Source organism: Quercus lobata, chromosome 9 (genome assembly GCF_001633185.2).
Source record: "Quercus lobata isolate SW786 chromosome 9, ValleyOak3.0 Primary Assembly, whole genome shotgun sequence".
NCBI classification, from domain to species: Eukaryota; Viridiplantae; Streptophyta; class Magnoliopsida; order Fagales; family Fagaceae; genus Quercus; species Quercus lobata.
The window spans coordinates 18,511,024-18,522,091 of record NC_044912.1 but is presented as its reverse complement, the minus strand read 5'-3'; positions in this window follow the sequence as shown (position 1 = coordinate 18,522,091).

Below are 11,068 nucleotides of genomic sequence, written 5' to 3'. Positions count from 1 at the left end.
AAGTTTAACAACTTCTGAAAGTTCAAATAGTGTAAAAACACCCTTGAACGTTTAGACCCCCAATTTACAAATTACCAATTCAAACTTTTTATCAAACAATTAATTGCGGAACATGAACAAAAGCTTAATACAGAATTAGTAAACAATCTGTGCCAATTAAAATCACATCCACAGTAGAAAATAAAAGGCAAAGATAAAGGGAAGAGAGATGCAAATACAAGAACAACACACGATGTGTTATCGAATAGGAAACCGAAGCCCTCAATGTAAAACCTCTCCGCCGCCCTCCAAGCGGTAAACAATCCACTAGAAAATGTAGTTGGGATACATGAACAGCAGTAGACCCTCCAAGCCTAATCTACCCAGTGTACCTAAGCCCTCCAAGCTTCTTGTTCCAATGAGGTTGCACCGAACCTATTTCTTTTCTAGCTTCTCGGATTTCGCTACTTGACCATAGCATCAACCAATGTAAATTGGTTCCTTCCTAACTACTTCCCAAAACACCAAACAACCCTCTCACAGTAATGGATATGGTGAGAAAAGTTTTTGGTAAAATGTCTCTCAAGGATTTAACAATGGAAATTAAGAGAGTTGAGGAATTTGAAGAGTCTCTTATGTAAAGATTGTGGATGAATCAATCTTGTTTTACTCTAGGGTTTCTCTCTCAAAATTCTCTCTGGAAGCTCTCTTTCTTTCGTGAGTATAAGGGGTATTTATACTAGGGTGAGAATGGAATGTGAAATGTTAGGTTTTTCAAAACAGGGTTGGCTCGTGGCTTGGCCTCGCGACTTGACTGAGTTGCAAGATCCAGTCGCGAGATAACAAAATGGCCAGTTGTCCTATTTTGTCCTGTAGTGCTTCAGCTAGCATGACGCTTCAACTTCTAGCATGCTTGGCACGTATGTTGCTTCTGGCGGCTTGCAGCCGTGAGTCACTCGCGAGATCTAGCCGCGAGACTCTGTTTTCTGGCACACTTTTGAGCATTCAACACTCTATCTCACTCACTACCCTTACAACAAACCCACCTAAATACAGGGTTACTAATTGCTGAAATACAAGCAAATCTGGCACGGAATAAAGCCAACAAGATGGTTGATTAAATTCAACCTTACAACTTCCAAAGTGTTCAAGGTGATGAAGGTTTACAAGTAGAGAATGTGGCAAAATTGGACCTTGAGGATTCGATTTATACTGATTGAAGAAGGAAGCATTGAGTCGAGCCAACAACAATAAACAAAGGCGCTGCTTGGGAGGCAACCTAAAGGGAGTTCGTTATTTTTCTTCTTTTTATTTTCACATTTATATTTTGGTTATTCTTGCCTTTTCTTCTCATTTCACCTTACATTGGGGACAATGTAAGTTTTAAGTGTGGGGGAGGGGATTTAGGTTGTGTTTTAATTTTGTATTTTTCAAAAAAAAAAAAAAAAATTGCTATTTGTTTTTGTGGTTTTCAAAGATTTTTGTTTGTGTATGTCATAAGCAAGATTCAATTAAGCTTGAAAAATTCATAACATGATTGAATAAGTGATCTTCCAGCTTAGAATTAATTGGCCTAGTTATTTTCTTTGAGAATGGTAATGACTAAATTTAGTAGACAAAAGCTAGTGAGATTTTGAGCCTTTAGACTAACACATCCATATCAGTCTCATTATTCTTTTATATGAGATATTCTTCCATGAATTTGTTTCTCTAGAACTTGCCTTGATTCTCTTCGAGATCATATTGACACATGCATGCATGAACATGATTAAGGCCCTCTTTGTTATAAGCTACATAAGCCAAATAGCTTACCTTGTAATTAATTTTTCCCTTTGTTGAACCCCTTTGAGCTTTATTGGTTTTTTTTTTTTTTTTTTTTTTTTTTTTTTTGTTCATTGTGAACCCACGTTACAAGCTTTAAACCCGAAAAATAATGCTTTTACCCAAACCGTAGAGCTAGTGGAGTATTGTTCATCATTATGATATGTATGGGTGTGCAAGAAATAAGTGTGGGGGTGTCTGGATTTGTGGTATGACTATGACTGGTGAAATGGAACATATTTTCATTCTCAATTCGTGAGTTCCATTGTTGATGTAATTCTGAAAAAATAAAATAAAAAGGGAAGTGATGGAGGAAATTGTTTTTAATGTTACAAACTATCCATGTTCATAATTCCTCCTAAAATTCCAAGAAAGGGGTTTGTTTATACGTGATATATACAAAGGTGGAAGCTATTGAATGGCGTGATTGGTTTTACATGTCTTATATATTCGAGCTTGAGTTGATTCATTTTTAATCCATTAGTTTCGATGGCCTTTTTGAGCTACATTCCCAAATATTTTCCCACCTTGATCCTAAACCCCGTTACAACCCTTGAAAAGTCCTTATGAGAAGATATGCAAGCCTATGGTAGATCATTTCCATTGGAATGAATTTGAGTAAAACACATACCCTTCAAACACATGAGAGTCGAGTGTTTATTTCCGTAAGGGTCTACATATTTAGTTTACTCCATCTTCAAGTGAAAATGCTTACTAAGTAATTGTAAGTTTTTTAAGAATGCTTGTTCATGATATGTTATGGGTTTTGAAGAGCTTGCTCGTTCTTCGCTGATGGTGTTGCAACCTTGGTGTTTTTGGGAAAGTGAATTTGAGTTTTGCCTGAGGTCGAGCAAAAGTTAAGTGTGGGAGAATTTGATGAGAATGCAAATTGTCATATTTTTCTCCCTTAATGTTTAGTCTTTTATATTTATTTGGTGCCGAAATGTACTCATTATTATTAAATTTTTATTTAGGATGCAAATGGAGGTGTTAATTGCAAAATGTAGCTAATTGGGCGATTTTAGACAACTTTGACATTGCTTTGTAATCTGGGCATAACTCTCTCATCCAAGCTCCGATTGAGATGATTCAAGATGCTATGGAATGCCAAGACAAAGCTCTACAACTTTCATGTTTTGAGTTTTGAGACAATTCTAATACGCAGATCTAATGGGGTTTATTTTCAGAAGATTCCAGATTTGGTGCATGAAATTTCCAGTTGAAAAACACCACTTTCCTAGCTCTATTAGGACTTTGTTTTATTTTTAACATTTTTCCTTAATTAGTTAGATTTGGATATTATTATTGAGAATATTTTTAGGAGATTTTGTAGGATTGGGAAAGGGGGAATTAACGTGTAAAAGGGGGAGGAGAAATCAGAATTGGACACACATGCCTCTCTCTCCCCTCTTCTCTGATTTTTTCCTTTGAGTTTTCATCATGGCCCTACTTGGCTAAACTTTTATACTTGGTCGAAGGAAACTGAAACTTAAGAATTAATAAAACAGTGAGATCTAATTTGTTTTTATTGTTCAATTTATGCTTTGAATATCAGATATTCTTTTGTGCCTATTTTCATGATTGTCTCATTTAATTACTAGGAGGCCTAGTAGTTTATTGTTTGTTGCAATCTACTGCTAGGTTAGATATCAAATTTTTAATTGTTTGATCTCTCTAACTTATGAAGCTTCCAAGATTTAATGATTTGCTGCGTCAGAAATTATTAGATCTTAGGAAGAATGCTCGACTAAATTAAATGCAACTGATTGTGTTTGTGTTGTTTAGTTTCATCAATCTCTATAATTCTTAAGGCTGCTACTAGATTAAACCTTTAGCGCTTCTCTTGGGTTGTTTAGCAGTTAGGGTTTATTAGATCGCTTGTTTTCTAATTAACTACAACTAAGGAGAGATAGGAAAATAGTTCCAACGGTGAATATTCAAAGTGTGAATTGATATATACTTGCATCTATGATTAGCTGTAAAATTCCGATGGTGGATTTTGACTTAGACCAAGGTTTGTTCTTTTGATTAATTTCAATACTTTAATTTGAATTGTTTCTTAGTTATTTTTTTTTCTTAAAATTGTTTTCATTATACTCCACCCCCCTTCCTTGTTCATGTAGCATAAAACTAGGCTAGATACTCTCCGTGGGAACGATCCTTACTTGCACTACTACATATATTTTTAGGAGTATAGGTTTTATTTTTGGTTGCCTACGACAGCACTCCAATAGGGATAGTAGAGGAATTTGATGGTGAGGAAGATGAAAGAACAATGGGACTGCAAGAGACCTATAACTCCCTCCTTGAGAAGATTGGTGAATATGCAAAAGTGGCTAGGCAGCAATCAAAAAGATGAAGATGGCAAAACAAGATTATAGAAGTCTTCTAGTGCAATACAAGGAGACCAAATGTGAAATGGAGATGTTGAATGGAGAGTTAACCGAAACTTATTCAAAGATCAAATTCCTTGAGCTTGAAGTGATTCAAGCGAATGCTAAAGTAGAGCGGGTTCCTCCAAGAAGCTTGATGATGTACTTGCTTATCAAAAACCATTCTCCGAAAAAAGCGGATTGGGATACACTGGAGAGAGCAATTCGACTGCTAATATATCCATGGAAATGAAGCTTGTGAAAACCAAGGAACCAATGGTAGCTACCACTGTTGTTGAGAAAGTGAGGTGGAGAAGAAGAGGAATGTGAATGACCAATAGGTGTTTGAAAAGTCTCGTAACCAATCTGTGGTCAAACCTGAAGCTACAGGGAAGTCACTTTCAAAATCACAAAGAGGTTCGAGAACTCAACATTTCTGCCATCACTGTGGAATTCAAGGACACACCAGACCGAATTTTCGTAAGCTTTAGGCATTAAAGAACGACAACTATCAAAGGCCTTGACAAAGAAAGGATAAAGGGAACCCCAAGCAATCGAAAGGGGGAGAAGCTGTGTCTAACATTAGAGATGTAATGAAGATGATTGATGCATTCACTACCTATTTGACAAGTTTCAACAAAAGGTTTGAAAGCCAAAACAATAGTACCCAATCCTTTAGGGATATCACCCCAAACGCATGTGCCGTGTGGGTGAAGAGAGGTACTCATGCATAAGCATTACAACATGTTCATGCATTAATACTTCCTATGCTTTGTGACTTTGGTTGTGTGATTTGTGTTATCTCTCCAACAAGTTTTGAAAGTTTTTGCTTGTTTGTTTGCTATTTGCTTTGAATGTTTTTACATTGTTTTTGATCAATCTTTATTTGTTTTTATATCAAAAATCCAAAAACACATAAAAAATAGAAAATTCAAAAAGTTTGATCGACATTATTGTGTATTGTCACAAGCATGTTTTGCCTTGTACTTTTGTACTAATGACTTTGTGTATTTACGAGCATAGCTTGTTCTTTATGCACTCATATCATTGTGGGGGAAATCTTGACATCTATGTGATTGTTGTAAATAGATCTTTAAACTTGTTATGAATGATTAGTCAATGGTTTTGTTGATCTTGAAAATTGCATAGACTTGTGCCTATATATCTTCCCTTTCTTTTATTTTTATTTTTTTGGTTTAAAGAGCTCAACAAATGTAAATCTCAAAATGAAAAGAGATAATGAGCTGCAAAAGTCGTTGCACATATTAGTATTTTGTAAGGTTGAATTTAATCAACCATTTTGTTGGCTTTATTCCATGCTAATTTGCTTGTAATTCAGCACTTAGAAACCCTGTATTTAGGTGGGAATCATGTAAGGGTAGTGTGTATAAGAGTGTGAAGAAATGCTCAAGATTGTGCACTAAAGCAAGAACTCGCGACTGGATCTTACAGGTGGCTCGTGACTGTTAAGTCGCCATAGGATGCACACAAGTGAAGCATGTAGAGAAGCTGAATCGTCATGCCAACTGTAGCACTACAGGACAAAAAGTCCAGATTGGCCATTCAGTTAGCTTGCAGCTTGAACTCGCAACTCAGTCAAGTCATGAGGCCAAGTTGCCAGCTAGCTCTGTTTTGAAAAACTAACTCTTTGCAATCCATTCTCACACAAGTATAAATACCCCTTATACCCATGAAATGTAGAGAGCTTTCAGAGAGAATTTTGAGAGAGAAAACAAGATTGACTCATCCACAATCTTTACATAGTGACTCTTTAAATTCCTCAACTCTCACCCTCTTCATTGTTACATCCTTGAGAGGTATATTAGCCAAAACCTTTTCTCACCATACCCATAAATGTGAAAAGGCTATTTGGTACTTGAGAAGCAGTTAGGAAGGGACCAATTGATATTGGTTGATGCTATGAGCTATAGTGGAATCCAGTAAGCTAAAGAAGACAAAGGTTCAGTATAACCTCGTTGGAGCAAGAAGCTTGGAGGGCTTAGGTACACTGTGTAGATTAGGCTTGGACGGTTTTTTTGCTATTCATGTATCCTAACTTCATTTTTTAGTGGATTATTGACCGCTTGGAGGGTGGCGGGGTGGTTTTATGCCGAGAACTTCGGTTTTCTCTTCGATAACACATTGCTATGTTGTCTTTGTGTTTGCATCTCTCTTCCCTTAATCTTGCCTTTTAACTTCTGCTATGGTTGTGATTTTATTTGGTTTAGATTCTTTTATCAATTCAGCTTATGTTCATATTCCGCACATACATTGTTTGATAATAAGCTTGAATTGGTAATTTGTAAATTGGGGGTCTAAATGTTCAATGTGTTTTATACACTATTTGAACTTTCATATTTGACTAGGAAAAAGGGAAAGTGACCTTTATGAAAATGTATGATGTCCAAAAAGTCAAAGGATTGTTCATCAAATTGAAATACCAAAAATTTCAGGCATCGATCTCAAAATGAGATATATTGATTCAAAAGTGATCAAATGATATGGTGTATATGGAGCCAAATGAAAAGCTTTAAAATTATCGTATGATACGCGATATGTGTCGTATCATGTTCAAAAAGTTTCGTATCCTAAGTACTCGTGAATCGTTTGATACATAGGTGCGTATCGTATGAATCATATTGCAGCAGTAAATTGTACATATCGTACGATACATAGACATGTGAGTTTAAATTGGGTTTTTTTTGTTAAAATTTGTGGTTTTATTTGATTTAAACAAGTTGTTAAGTCTTTTCTTAAAAAAAAATATATATATATATATATATTATTGGGAAACTTAATTGAGTCTAATTCCCATGAGTTTTTTTTCCCTCCTTTTTCTTTCTCCTACAAAATTTAGACTATACTCATAACACTCACTTTCATATGTGCAAATTTATTTTCTATGCTATTAATAATGTATTAAATGAAAATATAATTATTTTTATTTTATTATTATTATTATGAGTCTAAAAAGCTAGAATTCCAAGAAACAATATAAAGAATAAATTATTAGAATAAAAAAAATAGTAAATGTTGATAATAATGAAGAAAATGTCTATGAAAAAATAATTTTGCAAGATGTTGAACATGATGATAACATTGAGTTAGATGGAGTTGATTAGATAAGATGACGAGAAGATATTATATTTTGGTTCATATATCATGCATTATCATTTCTGAGTTTAATCAATTTGAACGTGCTGTTATAAACATAAGTTAATATGATTTATTTAGTTAGCTTTGTTAATTTTTATTGCATAAATAATGATTAAATTGGTATTTAATTGAATATATTTCAAATTTATAATAAGTATACATTTTGAACGTGCTGTTATAAACATAAGTTAATATGATTTATTTAGTTAGCTTTGTTAATTTTTATTGCATAAATAATGATTAAATTGGTTTTTAATTGAATATATTTCAAATTTATAATAAGTATACATTTTATATATGTATATCTATAATTATTTTATAATTTTATTTGATGTTTGTGTATCTTACGATACACGATTCAATACGATACATGAAACATAAAAATTAAAAATCGATTCACGATACGATTCACGATTTGACTACTATACCTAGGTGTCTTTCTTGTATGCTTTATGCTTTATATATCAATTAGCTATAAAAACTGCTAGAATTTCATGATACAACAATAGAAAAAATAATGTCATAATGATGCAATAATATCACAATTTAACCTCCAAATTTTAATTGAACTAAAAGCAACCAAAACAAATACAAATCCTTACCAAGCATATGCATCATATGAAAAACCAAAAATCTAAATTGGCACATAATATGAAAAAATAAGCCTAAACACATTGCAACACTACATAAATAAAAACTTATATATAAAATCTAAAAAAAATATTTAAGATGAACATAATATTTTGAAAACTAACATACCTCTCAAAAAAAGAAAAAGAAAAGAAAGATATTATGAGAAAAATTATGGAAGTTTATTTTTTAAGTTCAAAGGAAATGGGGATTTATATTGGACAAACGTGGAGACAAATAATCATATTTCTCAATTCATTAAATCCGACTCTTGCAATTCTTCATTGAAGTTAATCTAATGCAGATAATTGAAAAGTTTTCTTAATTCCTACATTTTCCGCGACTTTTTAGATCCATTTGTATCTATCCAAAGCATGTAAAGTTATAAATGTATTCAAATTCTTTGAATTTTATTAATACATTAAAATAATGCATCTGTCATTACTTAATTGTTTGACATAAATGCTAAATTTAGATGAGGTGAAAGCTTAATGAAAAGGATGTCATACAATGTGCCACTTGACAGAACTTCATGCTTCTCCATATAAGGTATTTGCTTTTATCTATAAACTAGTTAAAGGTCCGTGCGTTGCATGGTTTTTTCATAAACTTATAGAATAAACATTTTATTTGATAAAAAATAATCTCTCAAATAATTGTTATAATAAAAAAAGGAAAAAAATTGGTATAATAATTATCAAATATAAAATGATAACATCTAATAAAATTATTATTTTGTAACCTACTGATTGTGCTCTAATTAGAATTTTGTATCTTTGGGACATTGTTGAATACTTCTTTGTACACTATATCCTTGTTCTTGTTTGTCATTGTTATTTATTATAAAATTGTACGATTGATAAAAAATCATGTCAAACCATATTTAATGATTGATAAAAAAATAAAAATAAAAACTAAATGGATAGATTGACTTCTTTTATAGATCAAAATCTACAACTCTAATAGTTAGCCAAAGCTATTTCAATCAAAAAAAAAAAAAAATCAAATTGTTATGAACAATTTATAATCAAATTTATATCAAAACATGCTTAATTGTAAGCTAAAAATAAGATTTTTCTCTAAATCAAAATTGAGAGGATGAAAGAAACATATCACCATTAGAACCTATGTCATAAAACAAAAAATAATTTAAAAAATCATGCCAAAGCATATTTAATGATTAATTCTCAAACCATTATCATATAAATTGTATAAATTATAAGCAAATTAGGTTAAACAAAAACAAAAAAAAAATACACAAAACCTATTCGAAACGTTATAGGTAGAAGAAGAGAGAAGTATAAAGAAAAAGAACCGTATAGTACATATTCATTATAAATTATTTAGTATATATACACTCCACATTGAAGAAATTGATATGAATAAAAAGTCTAATGTTAGTCTAATTTGTAGGAGTGTAAAGCTAAAGTCTAAATCTTAAAAAAAGTGGCAAGAGGAAATTCAAAGAAATTAGTGTTTTATTTAAATACTAAGAGTGGTTGCTGTTTTTTTTTTTTTTTTTTTTTTTTTTTTTTTTAATTTTTTTTTTACATGTACTACCTTGCTGATTTTTTAAAGTGTACAGCGTTGCTGTTTTATTTTTTATTTTTATTTTTTTATACCTATAGTAATATAATTTAAATTAAAAAATAAGGATACGTTGAAGATTTTAGATTGTAATCAAATTGATATTATTTATCAACTTATAAATTATAATAAGAAAATGATTTTATGAAAAATTTGGATTGTAATCAAATTATCAACTTAGAAATTATAGGAGAAGAAGATAAGAACAAAAAAAAAATGTCTATTTTTAAAAAAAATCGAACAAAATTTCTGCAATTTAATGGAGAGTGAGAGAATTTTCAATTGTGTGGAAATTAGCTTTCTAATCATTTTAGGAATTATAAGAGAAGAAGAATTAACAAAGGATGTATATTTATCCAAAATCTTCATCTAATTCTTTATTTTTACGTGTACTATGTTGTTTTTTGTTACACGTGATAATATAATTTAAATAAAAAAAAAGGATTAGATGAAGAGTCTATTGATTTTAGATTTTGTTGATAAAATTTTAGATAAACACAACTGCTATAGTTGTAAATCAAAAACTACTTTCTTTCATTATTTGATTTTTCATATTTATCGAAAAAAATATGTATATATCTATTTTTAAAATCTAAAAATTTATTAAAATTTTTGCAATTTGGTGAAGCTACTTGGCACAACCACGACGTCTAAGCCCGACTTTTATTATATATAATACTAATCGCTAACTCGTGCAATACACGGGCTAATTGTGAAAATATATATTTATAGATAATTGATGGTTAATAAGTATGAATAAATAAAAAATGAAATTGGACTATTTGTAAAAAAATAGCTTACCAAATTTAGTTAGAATTTTTATTTAGTTTTGGATCCCTTTATTAAATTCTAAATAGTTCTAATTAACATAGTTGAAGACTATATGTAACTCTTTTTTTTTTTTTTTTGATACCATAGAAAACAGTTACAGGACACAAGTTATATAACATAAGATTTGGAGAGATCCAACAATAATTGGGTCGAATAATGAACTGTTAGAGAATTGAAGCTACTTCTAACACATTACACATGATAGTTTTTCGTACAAAAATGGTGTGAAAAGCTAAACCTTATTAAGTTAGAAAATGCAAGTCTGTTGTCATAGGTTGTTCCTGCAATCTTTGTTAACTTCTTCCATTGCAAACCTGTTCAATCCTTTTGCAACCACTAACAAACAAAATTAGTCTAAATCCAAGGTCTCTAGCTTTTATTGCAACCTCCACGATTGCATATTTAAATGCTACTGGGTAAGATGTTGACAGACTACTAGGCTCCCCCACTAATATTAGATCTCTCTTTAAGTCCTTTGCTTCATATGCATAGCCACTTTGTTTCAATTTCCTTTTCCTTCAACAAACTACTTTGATAATGAGTTATCAATCCCTATAGGAGACATCTTTATGAGTTGGTATGTTGTGATCTTGATATTAGGATTGTTCATTTCTAAAGGCCTCCTAGTACCTGCATAAAAGAGATTTGGCAGTGAGTGAGAACAACATTAATCATATTTGGGGTCTTCCCAT